Consider the following 16,487-nt stretch of genomic DNA (forward strand, 5'->3'; position numbering starts at 1 on the left):
TGTAAATACATTTTTAATTTCTCCCAGTCTTCCTCCATCTTCTCTTCTCCCAGATCACGGATTCTGCCGGTCATCTCGGCCAGTTGCATATAGTCCATCAGCTGCATCTGCCACTCTTCCAGTGTGGGTAGATCTTGAGTTTTCCAGTTTTTTGCGATAAGAATCCTTGCTGCCGTTGTTGCATACATGAAAAATGTTCGATCCTTCTTTAACACCTTCTGGCCGACAATACCCAGGAGGAAGGCCTCTGGTTTCTTTGTGAAGGTATACTTAAATACCTTTTTCAGTTCATTATATATCATTTCCCAGAAGACCTTCACCTTAGGGCATGTCCACCAGAGGTGAAAGAATGTTCCTTCATTTTCTTTACATTTCCAACATTTATTATCAGACGAATGGTATATTTTAGCAAGTTTAACTGGGGTCATGTACCATCTATATATCATTTTCATAACATTTTCCTTCAGAGCATTACATGCGGTGAAGTTCAGCCCAGTGGTCCACAACCTTTCCCAGTCCTCAAACATAATGTTATGCCCAATGTCCTGTGCCCATTTTATCATAGCCGATTTAACCATTTCGTCTTGTGTATTCCATTTTAACAGCAAGTTATACATTCTAGATAGTACCTTAGTCTTTGGTTCTAACAATTCAGTTTCTAACTTCGATTTCTCCACCTGGAACCCTAACTTTTTATCATTTTTAAAAACTTCTTTAATCTGAGCATAATGTAACCAGTCTCGCACCTTATCCTTCATTTTCTCCAAACTCTGCAATTTCCAATTGTCTCCATCTTTTTCTAATATTTCCCAATATTTTGGCCATTTGGCCTCCATATTGGGTCTTTTTAGGGCCTTAGCCTCCAGAGGTGAGAGCCACCTTGGAGTTTTATTTTCCAGTAAGTCTTTATATTTTGTCCAGACATTAAACACTGCTTTCCTGACAATATGGTTCTTAAAGGCCTTATTGATCTTAACTTTATCATACCATAAGTATGCATGCCAACCAAAAGCATTGTTAAAACCTTCCAGGTCCAGCACGTCAGTGTCTTCGAGAAGTAGCCAGTCTTTTAGCCAGCAAAAAGCTGCGGCTTCATAGTACAACTTTAAGTCTGGCAGGGCAAAGCCCCCTCTTTCTTTCGCATCTGTTAATATCTTAAACTTAATTCTGGGCTTTTTGCCCTGCCAGACAAATTTGGATATATCTTTCTGCCACTTCCGGAAGCACTCCGTTTTGTCCACAATCTGCAATGTTTGAAACAAAAACAACATTTTTGGCAATACATTCATCTTAATAGCAGCAATTCGGCCTAACAAAGAAAGCTTCAATTTTGTCCAAGTCTCTCTTAATTTCAGACCAGCATTTTTCATAGTTATCCTTGAATAGACTCAGGTTTTTTGCTGTTATGTTTACCCCTAGGTACTTTACCTTTTTAACCATGGTTAATTCTGTTTCTCTCTGAAACCGTTCTGACTCTATGTCTGTCAAATTTTTTCCCAACACTTTGGTTTTCTGTTTGTTTAATTTAAATCCCGCCACCCGACCAAAGTCCTGTATCAATTGTAATACTCTTTTCGTACTAGATTCTGGCTCCTGCAGGGTCAAAACTAGGTCATCTGCAAAAGCTTTAAGTTTATATTGTTTCGCTCCGACCTGAATCCCTTCCACCAACCGGTCCCCTCTGATCATGTTCAAGAGCACCTCCAGAACCGAGATAAATAACAGAGGGGAAATCGGGCAGCCTTGTCGTGTTCCTTTTTCAATTTTGAACTCTTCTGTAACCACATTATTAACTATCAGTTTGGCCTTTTGTTCTGAATATATAGCATCAATCCCTTTCTCAAACCCCCGTCCCACTCCCATTTCTTTCAAATTTCCCTTCATAAATTTCCAAGAAATATTATCGAAGGCCTTCTCCGCATCTATAAAAATTAACACAGCTTTTGTATTTATGTCTGTTTGCAGAAGTTCCAAAATGTCAATAATGTTCCTAGTATTAGCAAACATATGTCTACCTGGGAGAAAGCCTGCCTGGTCTTTATGAATTACTTCATTAAGAACTCTTTTAAGTCTACTTGCCAAAATGTCTGCAAATATTTTGTAATCCACATTCAGAAGGGAAATGGGACGATAGTTTTTGAGTTGTGTCTTTTCAGCTTCAGATTTTGGTATCAATGTGATAAAAGCATCCTTCCACGATTCCGGTGCCTTCTTCCCTTCCATAATTTCATTACAGACCTCCATCATTGGTTGGATCAGATAATCTTTTAATGTCTTATAATACTTGGAGGTCAAGCCATCTGGCCCTGGAGATTTGCCCAGTTGCATGTTCTGAATGGCTTGTTCAATCTCTTGTTGTGTTATTTTGTTGTTCAGGATTAATCTGTTTTCTTGTGACAACTTTGTTAGTCCATTTCTTTCCAAAAATTGTTTAATCTCAACCTCATCTTGCGGCCCTTGAGTGTATAATTTTTTGAAGTATCTCTGGAAGCACTTTCTAATTTCCATGGGGTTCTGAATGTTTCTTCAATTTCTAGGTTTGTAACTGTATTTAATTTCTGTCTCTTCTTCAACTGCCAAGCAAGCAGTTTCCCACATTTATTCGCCGATTCAAAAGTTTTTTGTTTCATTAATTTAATCTTCCATTCTATTTCTTGGTTTATCAATTTAGAATATTGTGCTTGGTATAATTTGATTTCTCTCAGAATCGGCTGTGACTTCGGGTTTGATCTTAATTTCTTCTCCAATTCTTTAATTTTCTGCAAGATCTTATCTTTCCTTTCATTTTGTATCCTTTTCTTTACGGCGTTCTGTTGTATCAAGAACCCCCTCATCACAGCTTTGCTTGCGTCCCAGATAGTTCTTTTTTCCACCGTAGTGTTCATATTTATTTCGAAATAATCCTTCAGAGTTTTTTGGGCCTTCTTAATAATCTCCTGATCTCTAAACAAGCTATCGTTCATCTTCCATCTAAAGGAGCCGGTTGGCAAAAGTGTCATATCCATCTTCAGCGCATTATGGTCGGAGCAGGTCTTTGGGCAGATTTCCACTTTTCTAACCTTGGGTGCCAGACCTCTAGTTATCCATATTTGGTCGATTCTTGTCCAAGTCAGTTGGGCTTCAGAGAAGAATGTTCCCTCTCTTCCCAGGGGGTTCTTAGTTCTCCAAATGTCAATCCAGTCCATATTGTCAGTCATTTCAAAAAAGGTCTTTGGTAGTCTGCCGTCTTTTGTAACATTTTGATTTTGTGACTTATCCATGTTTGTCGATACGACCCCATTCATATCTCCCATCATAATGATGTTGTTGTAGTCCAGATAGTCCAGCATAATCTCATGCAACTTCTTGTAAAATTCCGATTTCCCGTCATTTGGTGCATAAATTCCTAATATCAGAATCTTTTCTCCTTGATGTTGTATCTCAATTGCTAATATTCTTCCATGTTCATCTTTGAATAAGAATTTAGGTGACAGGCTCTCTTTTGCATATATCACCACTCCTCGCTTCTTTACTCTGTCCGAAGATATAAATTCTTGACCAAGTCTTTTATTTATTAGCACCTTTCTATGGAGCCTAGTCACATGTGTTTCTTGTAAGCAAATAATGTCCAATTGTTCTTTTCTTAATATATGAAAAATTTTCCTCCTTTTTTCCGGGATGTTACAGCCATTTATGTTCCAACTCAAAAGTTGCAGAGACATCCTGAATAAATCTGGTTATTTTTCAAGGGGTGGTACCTTATTCAAAGAATCTTCAGGGTCCAAGGGTGCAGGTACCTCTGGTGTTTCAGGCCCTGGAAGTTGGTCAATTCCTTTGTGAAGGTCCTCTCCGTGTACGTTCAGAAATTTATCTCTATCTTCCAGTGTTCTGATTTTGATCTTCTTCCCTCTAAAGGTAAAAGATAGTCCTTGAGGAAATTCCCACCTAAAGATGATTGAATTCTTCCTTAGTAATCTTGTCAACTCCAAATAGTTAGATCTAAGATCTAGCAGTTGTTTAGGAATATCCTTGTAGATCTCAATTCTTTTGTCCAAAATGTCCAGTGACTTTCCGTAGTGTAGGCCCAAAATCTTATCCCTTTCCTCCTTTGACCTCAATATTATCAAACAGTCTCTGGGCTTCTCTTTCTTTAAAAGTCTTCCGAGCCTAAAAGCCGAAACAATTTTAAAATCCTTTTCCTCTAAGCTCCAAAATTTGGAAAATTCTTTGGTCAAAAACTCAGCTAGGTTGCCTTCTTCCACTTCTGGTATTGCTCTTATCCTTAAATTGCTCTCCCTGTTCCGCAGTTCAAGCATAGACAGATAGGTCTGGTGTTCACCTACTTGTTTGCAGAGTGGTCTTACCTCTTGTTCTAAATTTTCAAGTTTTTGGCTGGTGTCTTCAGCCAATTTCCGATTTTCCCCTGCAGCCTCCTTCAATTCTCCAATTGCTTGAGTATTCTGTGCAACTTGTCCAGATAATTTATTTAAACATTCTGTGTTCTGCTCAATTTTATATGTTTGCTCATCGGCTTTCTTGTCCAAAGATTCTACTTTCTTGTCCAAAGATTCTAATTTTTCAAAAATTTTCTCTAAAATAGCAGTGCTTGCCCCTGAGGCCATATCTTCCAGTTGTAATTCCTCAGTTTCTCCCTCCCCTGCCCGTGGCAGAGAGACAGCTTCCACCTCAGAAGGCAAAGTAGGCACAGATGATCTACGTGCCTGCGAGGCTGCGGTTAAAGTTGTCAAAGTTGTTTGTTTAGTTCTTCCTCTCCTTCTTGTACCACTCATTCCAAAGTTATCTAAAAGTCAAGGTCAGGCTGAGTTATTCCCATGAGAAAGCAGTGGCCCAGATGGTAACAGTCAACAGAGGGCCGGGAAAAGGAAAGTAAAATAAAAGTCACTGTTATAAGTCCCAATTCCTCTAGGGGGAGTTTAAAATATTTCAAGGAAGAAATCAATTTCAGTTGAAATAAAGTCAGGTTTCTAAGTCCAAGAACCTTCAATAAGAAAGAAATTTTTCAGCAGAGTTGGAGTTTAGTACAACAACAGTGTTTCTGATGGTGCAAACTGGTAATCCAAATGCCTCAAAGTAACAAGTTCAAACTCTCTCAGATTGTTTCAAAGTTCAGATTCAAAGTATCCAAACTGCAAACTGCAAGCTGACAGCTCAGTTTCTCAGGCAGCTCCAGCGCCTGGGGTTTTTAGTTAAAATGTAGCTCCAAGAGAAGAAAGATATCCCCGTGTAAAATTCATAAAGTCCAGCACATAAGATTAATGTTCCACTTAGAATAAAGTTCAATGGGTGCTCAGATCAAATAGTTTAAAAGGTCTCTCTTTGCCTCCACTCCTCCAGCTCTTTGCGTTCAAGTTCAACGGGAGCGGAAGACGGACTTCCTGTTTTTCGTCACTCCGCTTTCAGCCAAATTTAATGTTTTAAAGTTCCAAATTGCATACAGTCAGTTATTTACTCACGGGTTGTTGTTTTCCGGGCACAAATTTCAGGAAGAAAGGTCAGCGCTCACTGGCAACAGCTACGCGGCTTCACTCCGCCGATTGCGGAACGACCCACAGCGCCGCAGCCTCCTCCGCGATCCGGAGCCCCTTACGGGGTTCCTTCAACGTTTTGGGGGCCGCTACTGGCGCCCGCCAGGTCCCAGGACCGCAGGCTTCTGCTGCCTGCGGTTTTCCGTTTTGGGTCTCCGCTGCGCCGTAGCGGACGACCCTTTCTCGTGCGGAGCTCCCTTCCCGATTAGGAAAGGGCAGCCATTACCCTTCGCGCCGCCTCCGGAAGTCCTTAAGTTAAACGATCTTAACCTGGATCTAATCCAACAGCAAAAGACAAAAAGTAAGGCAACTCTTACCTAGATTTGTATGCAGAACACTGGCAGAACAGGAATATTTATTGGAGTCACAACGTCTTGTTAAATTGCCATGTGGTGTCATTGTAGTTTCGGATATATCTGCACATCAGAGGTAATGCTGAGGACAGGAGCAAAATATTACTTTGTGGATTATTAACATCAGTATTATGTGGTTTTGTGGTTTGCTTAATGGGACACAGCGGAGGAGATGATAGTGAATAAAAATGTTTAAATTAAAAGCGGTTCAATTTAATAAGCATTTTAACAAAATAAAATAAAACACCCATTAATTAAAATTCTTGAAGCCATTGTCCAGAACACTGGTTTAATTATTTCCAAGAGGTGAACCCTCCATTTCCCAGGGCCAACTTTTCCTCCCATCCAGACTCTCACTTAAATATATTTTCTTCCCACTGTTTGGTTACAAGCTTAAATCTGAACACAATTAAACTATGGAATTTTCTACAAGACATAGTGAATGCCACCAATTTGAATGGCTTTAGAAGGGAATTAGGCAAATTGATGGAGAATAAGACTCTCGGTAGCTACAAATCATGTGGCTCTGTCCCAGCTCCTCCAACCTAGCAGATTGAAAGCATACTAGTGCAAGTAGATAAAGAGGAACCTTTGTGACGGAAAGCTAAATGGTGTTTCTGTGGGCTCTTGCTTTCATCACAGTGTTCCATTACATCAGAAGTGGTTCAGTCACGCTGACCACATGACCCGGAAAGCTATCTGTGGAAAATTGTCTGCTCCCTCTGCCTGAAAGCGAGATGAGAGCCGCAACCCCATGGTCGCCTTTGACTGGACTTAACCATCCAGGGCTCCTTTACCTTTTCCTTTTTTACTGTCACATCCAAAGTCTATGGGAAGTTGCTGGGTCCTTCATGGATAAAGAGCAATATACTGATCAAAGTGCAATGAAAGCCTCAAGGTATTGCTCAGGTGATTCCTCAGGTGACTGCTCAGCTGCCAAACTAGACATAGCTCAGGGCTGTTGAAAGATGTCAGGGACACACTGGTATGCAGTGAATAGAATACAAGGACTCCAAGATCAACACTGAGAGCTGATTAAATCATTTTCCGGAACTTAATCCCTCCTTGTTTTAATTATGTCAGATTGTTGGGACAAGGAGAGATACTTTGACTCAGCTGTTCTGTTTAGTGATAACTGTCCTTGGCCACGTTGTCTTGAACTGAATCCAGCTAGTTGTTTATACCTGCTTCAAATCCCACCCTCCATTTTCAGAAGACAAGAAGAACCCTGCAGTCTAGCAGCATCCTTCTTGGAGTGGCTGATCAGATGTCCATTGGTACAGGACTATCATGACAGGAGGGCAGTAGCCCACTCCCACTGTTTTCCCCCAGCAACTGGAAATAGTATATCCATCAGAATTAATAGCCCCTGATAGCCTCTTCCATAAATGTGACTAGTCCACAGTTAGGTCTATCCAACTGTGGCTTTCATTGCTGATGTGGGTTTTCTATAGCTCAGCCAGTAGAGCATGAGACTCTTAATCTCATGGTCAAGTCCCATGGGGGGAATTGAGGAGTTGGACTAGATGGCCCTTGGGGTCCCTTCCAACTTTACAATGATTAAACTGAAGAATTTTTCTGATGCAGATTATTCTTTGCTTCAGCAGAATTTCTGATGTCCTGGAGAAGCTAAACTAATTTATCTAGGCCTATTTAGCAATGCAGCGCCTTCCTTGATAGCTAAGGATGCTTCTCAAGTTTCTACCCCATCCCTCACTAATAAATATATTTGGCTGGAAGGATTGGAGGGAGGGGGCGGGTATTTTAGCAGACCTTGCCCATACCTGTTGCTCATTCTCCATTGGCTTTCTGGCAAGACTTACTTAACAGTTTCATTCCAGAAGGGAAGAGAAGCAGGATGGATTGCCTGACCTTATACCACCCCAGAATTAAAGGAGGCCTGGGAGCTACAAGCCTCAAGTGATAGCACAAGGCTTTTAAAATAAAACAGCTAATACATGTTATTAGTGGTTTGGCTTCAGTTCCTTAGGTTAAAATTGAACTTGAGTCCCCAATATCCTCTTCTTAAACCCTCCTAGGCAGGCACTGGTAAAACAGATGACCCAATCTTGCATATGACTTTCCAGATATGGATGTAACTTTGGCCCCTGCTTGCTAGTGATAATCGATAACTTTCAGTTTGTATAGCCCAAGGATGTGGACAGGATCCTTGGAAATGTGAGAGCTAATGCATGTGGCAAGCAGGAAAACTTATGCTGTTTTTCTGGCTCGGAGTAACTGAAAGGGATGGGGAAAGGATATAATGAAAGGCTAGGAGGGCTGGTGATGCCTCCCCCCCCCCCAAGCTCCAAAACACAGTTTGGCTGCTTCACTTACTAACATTCTTCAGCATCCTCACTGAACTCCCTTTCCCTAGCATTCATTTCAGGCTTTGACTTTTTCTGCATGAGGGCTGAGAAACATGAGCCATCATTAAAATAACAGAAGCCTTTTTGTTAGGTATAACAGGTGAAGAGTTACCAAGAGAAGACAAAAGACTTTTAATGTATGCAACAACAGCAGTGAGAATGCTACTAGCTGAGAGATGGTACCAACAAAAGAAGAATGGCAGGTGAAACTGATGGAGTATATGGAGATGGCAAAACTGATGGGGAAGATCCGAAACCAGGAAGATCAAGTATTTACTAAAGGCCGGAGTAAATTTGTAATTTACTTAAAAGACCACTGTAAATAGTTAAAATATTTGGCAGGGATGTAAGGACACTTGTAATGTGGAATTATTTATGTTAAATATGGTTAATTAATAGATAGATAATGGTAACAGACGCGGCAAACATACATTTAAATATGGAATCCATGGAGGGAAGGAAGGAGGTCTGAAGGTTCAAAAGAACCTTGTATTTGAATGTTTGAAAAGGTTGTTTTATATGTACAAAATTGTCAAACAGCTAATTTAAAAATATTGGAAAAAAGAAAGAATGGAAAAAAACAAACCAGATAGGGGCTTAGGAAGCATGGTGTGGTGGGTGCGGTCCGCCTCGGGTGTCACCCTGAGGGGGGTGACAAAATGGCAGGCGGCACTCACCACAAGGCCTGCAATGCGCCCGAGCTACACGTCTCCTTTGACAGACTTAGGACACTTGCAATGTGGAATTATTTATGATTATTATGGTTAATTAATAGATAGGTAAAGGTATAGGGACCCCTGACCATTAGGTCCAGTTGTGACTGACTCCTGGGTTGAGGCGCTCATCTCACTTTATTGGCTGAGGGGGCTGGTGTACAGCTTCCGGGTCATGTGGCCAGCATGACTAAGCCACTTCTGGCGAACAAGAGCAGCACACAGATATGCCATTTATCTTCCCGCCGGAGCGGTACCTATTTATCAACTTGCACTTTGACATGCTTTCAAACTGCTAGGTTGGCAGGAGCCAGGACCGAGCAACGGGAGCTCACCCCATCGTGGGGATTCAAACTGCCAATCTTCTGATTGGCAAGTCCTAGGCTCTGTGGTTTAACCCACAGCGCCACCCACATCCAAATTAATAGATAGATAATGGTAAAAGATGTGGCAAATTACTTCATTGCTTCACCCCAGTTGCATTTGGATCTCTCCACCATTGGTTTGCAGTCCAGAAAAAAATTGTCCCTCTTGTTCAAAAAGCATATTTATTATGTAAAAGGCATGTAAAAACTTACTAAAATTCTCATTTAGCCTCACAAGCACAATCTCCTAGTCCCTGAGTAAAGAACTAATGTCAACATTTCTTTCCTTTTTTTCTAGCCCCCTTTAATTGCCACATTTTCACGTTCCAAGGTTGTGGAACAACAGATTTTTGTGCCATCACGAAAAACAGAAGAAGACTTGGATGTGGGGGATTTGTCCTTTTTATTACCCAAAAAAGATGTTATAATGCTTCAGGAATCTCACACCAGCCTGAACATGAAGGGTAAATAGGACAGTGTAGACATCCTCCTTGTGTATTGCAAAATCCATGACAATAAGGGGGAACTGGAGGCCTAGTGGTGAAATCCTGGACTTCGGATCTGTGGTTCTTTCGTTTTTGCTTTTGGTGGAGGTAAAGGGAAGCAAGGGGCAGAGAAAAATGGTTCAAAATGTGGGGATTATAATTTCTAACTACAAAGAACCCTGTAGTGTATCATTAACAAATAGGTAAGTTTTCATTATGATCATTACAAAACAAAATAAATGGTTATGGGAAATAAAATTTTGGTTCTTAGTTCTGTTTCAGATACAAATGCAATTATCATTTATTGGTTTAGCTGAAGCAATTACAAAATCAAAAATACATAAAACAGGATAAAAGCAGAATTATTTTTTTCATTATAATCATCACTGTAAAGGCAGAACAGACAACTTTTTCAGAGGTGTATGGGCACTTGTTCCTTAATAAAAAGTTTATCATATACCCAATCCATCTCTCAGTTGGGAGAATTAAATATTTCAACAAAACTTCTCTTAAGTCCTCATAGATGGGACAAACCAGCAAGTAGTTGGGTAAATATTTAGAAACCTTATCTCCATGTAGGCAAAGTTTTTCTACATAGAGAATCCAGCGATAGCATCCTTCAACTATGACAGACTTCATACACTGGAGTCACAGAGCTGTAAATGCTTCCCCCCATTTGTTATTTGTGATCCTGGTTACATAGTGAGGGTGCTGAATGTGTAGTTTGACATATCATGGTGTCGGATTGTCCCACCCATGAGGCAAGGTGTGGCGATCATCTTAGTGGCTGGATCCATAGGGTCATCAGGAACATGGCTCCCCTCAGAAACTGAGCTGAGCTAGCAAAGGGCTAACTCTGCAGATGCAAGCTATCTGTTTGAGTTTAGAGAGGACAGCCCACCCTCCTTCCCAGGGAATAATCTGTTTGTTCTCAAGAGGTAGAGATGAAGAGTTGGAAGCCAGGCAACCATCAGATAAGCCAGAGTCTGAGGCGGTGTCTTCTGGGGAAGAAAGGTAAAAAAAGGTAAAGGACCCCGGACGATAAAGTCCAGTCAAAGGCAACTATGGGATTGTGGTGCTCATCTCGCTCTCAGGCCAAGGGAGTCAGTGTTTGTCCACAGATAGCTTTCTGAGTCATGTGGCCAGCATGACTAAACCACTGAATCCAAATAAGCACGAAAAGTACAGACTACATATTTATTAATAAATAAATAAATAACACTGCAGTAAGAACCCTGTTACCATATTGGAATAAAAGATCATAGAAGAAGGTCACTTAAGAATTCAGGAACATTTGGGAAAATACATACACAGAAAACAACAAATCTGACTTAGTCTAAGCTAGTGTATTTTAACACCACTTTCTGAGCCTCAAAGAGATGTGGCAACCATCAGTGAGTACACATCCCTTTCCGGGACACATCTTCCACTGTGATTTGCAACAGCTGGTATTAATAGGCTTAATGGCTCTCATACTGAAGGGAAGGTAGCCATCATGACTGCATAAAAAAGAAAATACTGATAAGCTACAAAACTGCCGGCGCAAACTTGAATGGCCCCATGGATATAAGCAGGTTCCAGGTTCACTTGATTTCTGGGAAGAGCATGTGTGTGACATGCTAATTGTTGATTACTTTGTGCCTCATTAGGATTAGGTTGTTTCCAGTTCAGTTTTACCATAAAGCCCAAGGGAGGAACACATTTATTTAAAGTACCCATTTACTGGCAGTGTAGGTGTGGTTGGACTGGAAGAGGTACCTGGCTGACTTCCACAGAGTTCTTTAAAAAGATTGCATCCAATATGAAAAAAGAGCTTTGTGTTACAATATAAAAAATATAGGATTTCTGGGGAAGCATACACTCTCTATTTCCATAATTTCCTGCTCCTCACTAGAACAGTCCTTCCCCGTTGGAATCCTTGGTCACCTTTCCTTGGCCCATAAATCCCTCCAAGTCAGCTTCTTCTTCTTCCATAGGTCACCTGTTGGTTCATTCCTCCTTTACTTATGAGGGCTTTCCTGAGTAAATGTTTCTTCCATGCACAGATAGTTTTGTCTACTGCCCACGCTAAACAATACAGAGGTGTGGGAACAGTGTATTGGTCAGGCAAGCCCCTTCTTTCTGGTCTGAAAGAAGCAGCTTCTGGAAGAAGAGGTGAGGATTCTGACAGGGTCCTAAGTACTATCCCCTTCTTCCCAAAGCCAATAAGCACTGCTAAGTAGTCCTAACAAAAATCATGACGCAAAGAGAAGGACACCCCAAGATAGACAGCTTAGTGCAGAATGTCCTCTGTGTCTTCTGTGCTGTGTATGGTTAAAAAATACCTTGGGTGGTGGGAAATGATGGTATTGCTCAATTCCTCACCAGTTAAGGTGAACATGCTGGATCATGGCAATCACCCCTCAAGTCCAGCATCTCAACAGATCCCTGTGGGAAGCCTGAAAGCTGGAATTGACTGTGACAATATTCTGTCCATCAGCAATTCCCAGGCACCAAGTGTTGTTTAGTCGTGTCCGACTCTTTGTGACCCCATGGACCAGAGCACGGCAGGCACTTCCACTGCCTCCCGCAGTTTGGTCAAACTCATGCTGGTAGTTTTGAGAACACTGTCCAACCATCTCGTCCTCTGTCGTCCCCTTCTCCTTGTGCCCTCCATCTTTCCCAACATCAGGGTCTTTTCCAGGGAGTCTTCTCTTCTAATGAGTTGGCCAAAGTTTTGGAGTCTCAGCTTCAGGATCTGTCCTTCCAGTGAGCACTCAGGTCTTTAGACCTTATTTTGTGCTCTCCTCTTTCACCCTCATTAAAAGGTTCTTTATTTCCTCCTTACTTTCTGCCATCAAGGTTGTGTCATCTGCATATCTGAGGTTGTTGATATTTCTTCCAGCAATCTTAATTCCGGCTTGGGATTCATCCAGCCCAGCTTTTCGCATCATCTTTTAAATTTTTAAATAGTTCTGCTAGAATATCACCACTTCCACTGGCCTTGCTATTAGTAGTGTCCATGTGTAGTGTCGTCTCTTGTGTTGTTGGAAAAGAGTAGCTGGATTTCTGTGATGTTAAAAGGTCTGCCTTGGATTCGTATCGAGATCATTCTATCATTTTTGAGATTGCATCCCAGTACAGCTTTCGCCACTCTTTTGTTGACTATGAGGGCCACTCCATTTCTTTTACGGGATTCTTGCCCACAGTAGTAGATATGATGGTCATCTGAACTGAATTTGCCATTCCCGTCCATTTTAGTTCACTGATGCCCAGGATTTCAGTATTTATTCTTGCCATCTCATTTTTGACCACATCCAGCTTACCTAGGTTCATTGTACTTACATTCCAGATTCCTATGCAATATTTTTCTTTACAGCATTGGACTTTCCTTTCGCTTCCAGGCATATCCACAGCTGAGCAACCTTTCGGCTTTGGCCCAGCCGCTTCATCAGCTCTGAATCTACTTTTACTTGTCCTCCACTCTTCCTCAGTAGCATGTTGAACGCCTTCCGACCTGAAGGGCTCATCTTCCAGGGTCATAACTTTTATATGCCTGTTGTCTTTGTCCATGGAGTTTTCTTGGCAGGGATACTGGAGTGGCTTACCGGTTCCTGCTCCAGGTGGATCATGTTTGGTCAAAACTCTCCACTATGACCTGTTTATCTTGGATGGCCCTGCGCTCATAGCTCATAGCTTCTCTGAGTTATTCAAGCCCCTTTGCCACGGCAAGGCAATGATCCATGAAGGGGCAGGCACCAAGTATTCAGAGGCAAACTTCCTTTGACAATAGTGGTAGAACATAGCTTTTGTGGGTAACTTTGCCTTGCCTGAATTTCTCTAATCCTCTTTTTAAGTCATCTAAGTTGGTAGCCATCACTGCCTCCAGTTAGGGTTGCCATATCTTGAAGAGCAAAAAAGAGCACGGCCAGGGTTCTTCTTTGAAAATGCAGGATTGTATTTCAAACAGGTATAAACAGTGAGCTGGCTTCAATTCAAGACAATGTGGATTAGGGCAGTCATCATCAAACAGATCAGCTGAGTTAAAGTATCTCTCTCTGTCCTAACCATCTGACACAATTGGAACAAGGAGGGTCGAAGTTCTGTAAAATGATTTAATTACCTGTCAGTAATGATCTTGGACTCATTGTTTTCTATTCAGTGTCTACCAGTGTGTCCCTGGAACCTTTCAACAGTCCTGAGCTATGTCTAGCTCTACCACTGCAGCAGTCATCTGAGCAGAACCTTGAGGCTTTCATTGCACTTTGATTAGCAGCCTGGAAGATCAGAAAAAGTATATTGCTCTTTCCAATTCATTAAGACCCCACATCAAGTAAGAGCAAAGACAGAGACACTAGTTCAGAATATATCTTTATCCACCAAGAACCAAGCAACTTCCCATAGATCTTGGATGTGATAGTATTAGCAGTTTATGCACATGTCTGTAGCAAATGAGGGCTACGGCCACGCACTGGTTGGCAGCCTCAGCCATTGTGGGAGGAAATTTAAAAGACTCATCACAAACCATTCAAGCACTTTGTTTGCAGTAGAACGACCAAAGCACTAAATTAGTTGTTCTGCTTTAATGATGAGCATTAAACCACTTGACTGGTTGAGAGAATGGCCATGGCAGTGATGAGGTGGTTTTTTTACTCAACAAAATGCTTATCAAAAAAAGTTTGAAGAGGGTAAAAAGAAAGAAATATTGGAATAATTTATTTAAAAACCTGGAAAAGATTCAGAGGTGTTAGTGAACCAAGAAATTGAATGAAAGATTTAAATGTTAAGGCAGATTTTTTATATATATATATATATATAAAAGGCAAACAAATGAGGAAAACTTCTTGCTTGGCAGTTAAAAAAGAAACATGAATTGAATGCAATAAATAAATTGAAAGTAGAAGGAAAAATAATAGATAACCCGAATGACATTAGACAACAATTTGTAAAATATTATATAGAGCTATATCGAGCCAGTAAAGAAAATAAAGATAGAACTGGAGAATATTTATTTAGAGCACAGTAAATTACCATAGATTCCAAAAGAGTAAATCAATTATTTAAATGCACCAATAATAATACAGGAAGGGCAACAAGAAATTAACCAGTCAAAATTAGGTAAGTTGCCATGGCCAGATTTATCATTAAAATATTATTTAAAAACTACAGGATTTTCTGGGACAACTGTTGAAGGATGAAGGATGTAAAAGAGCTAATTCATCAAGATCAAGCTAGCTTTCTTCCTGGATGACAGATGAAGGATAATATAAGGAAAATTAATTGATACAATAGAGTATGTGGAAGTCAGGAATGAAAAGCAAGCGGCTTTGATGTTTGTGGATGCAGAGAAGGACTTTGATAACGTGTCATGGACCTTTATTGGGAAAAAAATATGGAGATGATGAATTTTGGAAAATCATTCCTAAGGGGAATTGACACAAGTTATGCAGACCAGCAGGGCATGATGACAGTCAATAATGTAGTATCAGAAAATGTAAAATTACAAAAGGGACAAGACAGAGTTTGGCCCCTGTCACCATTACTGTTCATTTTAGTATTAGAGACCCTGGTGAGGAATATAAGATCTGATGAAGAAATAAAAGGTATAACAGTTGAGTGCAAAGCATATAAGCTGAGAACATTTGCAGATGACCTTGTAATGACCGTAGAAGACCCATTGGCAAATGTACCAAGGGTCCTAGATAAAATATCTGAATTTGGTGACGTAGCAGGATTTAAGATAAATAAAAATGAAATGAAAGTACTGGTTAAAAATATGACAGAACAACATAAAAATGAGTTACAACTAGCAACACAATTGACAATTGGAAAAAAAAGGTGAACTGTTTGGGGGTTTGCTTGATAGCTAAGAACAGAAATTTCTTTAAGGATAACTATGTATGGAACTATGGAAAGAAATAAAGGAAAATATGGATGTTTGGGGAAGGATGAATTTATCATTATGGGGAAGAATTTCAGCAATGAAAATGAATGTATTGCCAAGAATGTTATTTTTATTTCAAACCATACCCATAGTCAGTGGAACAGAACACTTTAAAACGATGGCAAAAAGATCTTTCTAGATTTATCTAGCAGGGGGAAAAACCAAGCATTAAATATAAATTATTAACAGATGCCAAAGAAAGAGGTGGATTTTCACTGCCAGATTTGAAGTTATATTATGAAGTGTCCTGTGTCTGCTGGCTGTGGGAGTGGATAATTTTTTAAATACATATATTTTAGACCTTGAGGGTCATGATAATAGATTTAGATGGCATGCATTTATTTGGTATGAGAAGACTAAAGTGCACAAATGTTTTTAAATCATCTGGTAAGGAAATCCATTTTCGCAGTATGGAAGAAATATAAAACCCTGTTAGAGCAGAAGACACCATGGTGGCTTTCCTCACTGGAAGCAATATGCTTGAAAAAAACTAAAGCAAAAAGTGAATGGGCAACCTATAAAGAGTTGCTAATGGAAATAGAACAACAATTAAAGTTGAAAAGATTTGAGGATACAAGACATTTAGTAACAGATCAATTCAAATGATGTCTTTAACATTGAAAAGAAAAATGGGTTTAGTAAGGAAATTTCAAGCTTTGAAAAAGATTTACTGGAATACAATGTGAAGTTACTTTCCCAAATGTATAAGTTGTTGCTAGAATGGCATACTAAAGATGAGGAAGTTAAATCGGTA

At 40.3% G+C, this 16,487-nt stretch overlaps 1 protein-coding gene across 5 annotated transcripts in view; it reads left to right on the plus strand.

Moving 5' to 3' along the window:
• Window positions 1-16,487, plus strand: part of LOC309346004 (phospholipase A2 inhibitor and Ly6/PLAUR domain-containing protein-like) — a 184,402-nt gene that overhangs the window by 24,688 nt on the left and 143,227 nt on the right. Inside the window, exon 4 of one of the 5 annotated variants that reach the window (XR_014158388.1) lies at window positions 9,624-9,973. The exons of the other annotated variants lie outside the window; for them this stretch is intronic. The gene's annotated coding sequence lies outside the window, so the exon portion shown is untranslated. Of the gene's footprint in view, window positions 1-9,623; window positions 9,974-16,487 lie in introns of those variants that run through there. 5 annotated transcript variants of the gene reach the window in all.

Source organism: Podarcis erhardii (assembly GCF_964252035.2).
Source record: "Podarcis erhardii genome assembly, chromosome: 7".
NCBI classification, from domain to species: Eukaryota; Metazoa; Chordata; class Lepidosauria; order Squamata; family Lacertidae; genus Podarcis; species Podarcis erhardii.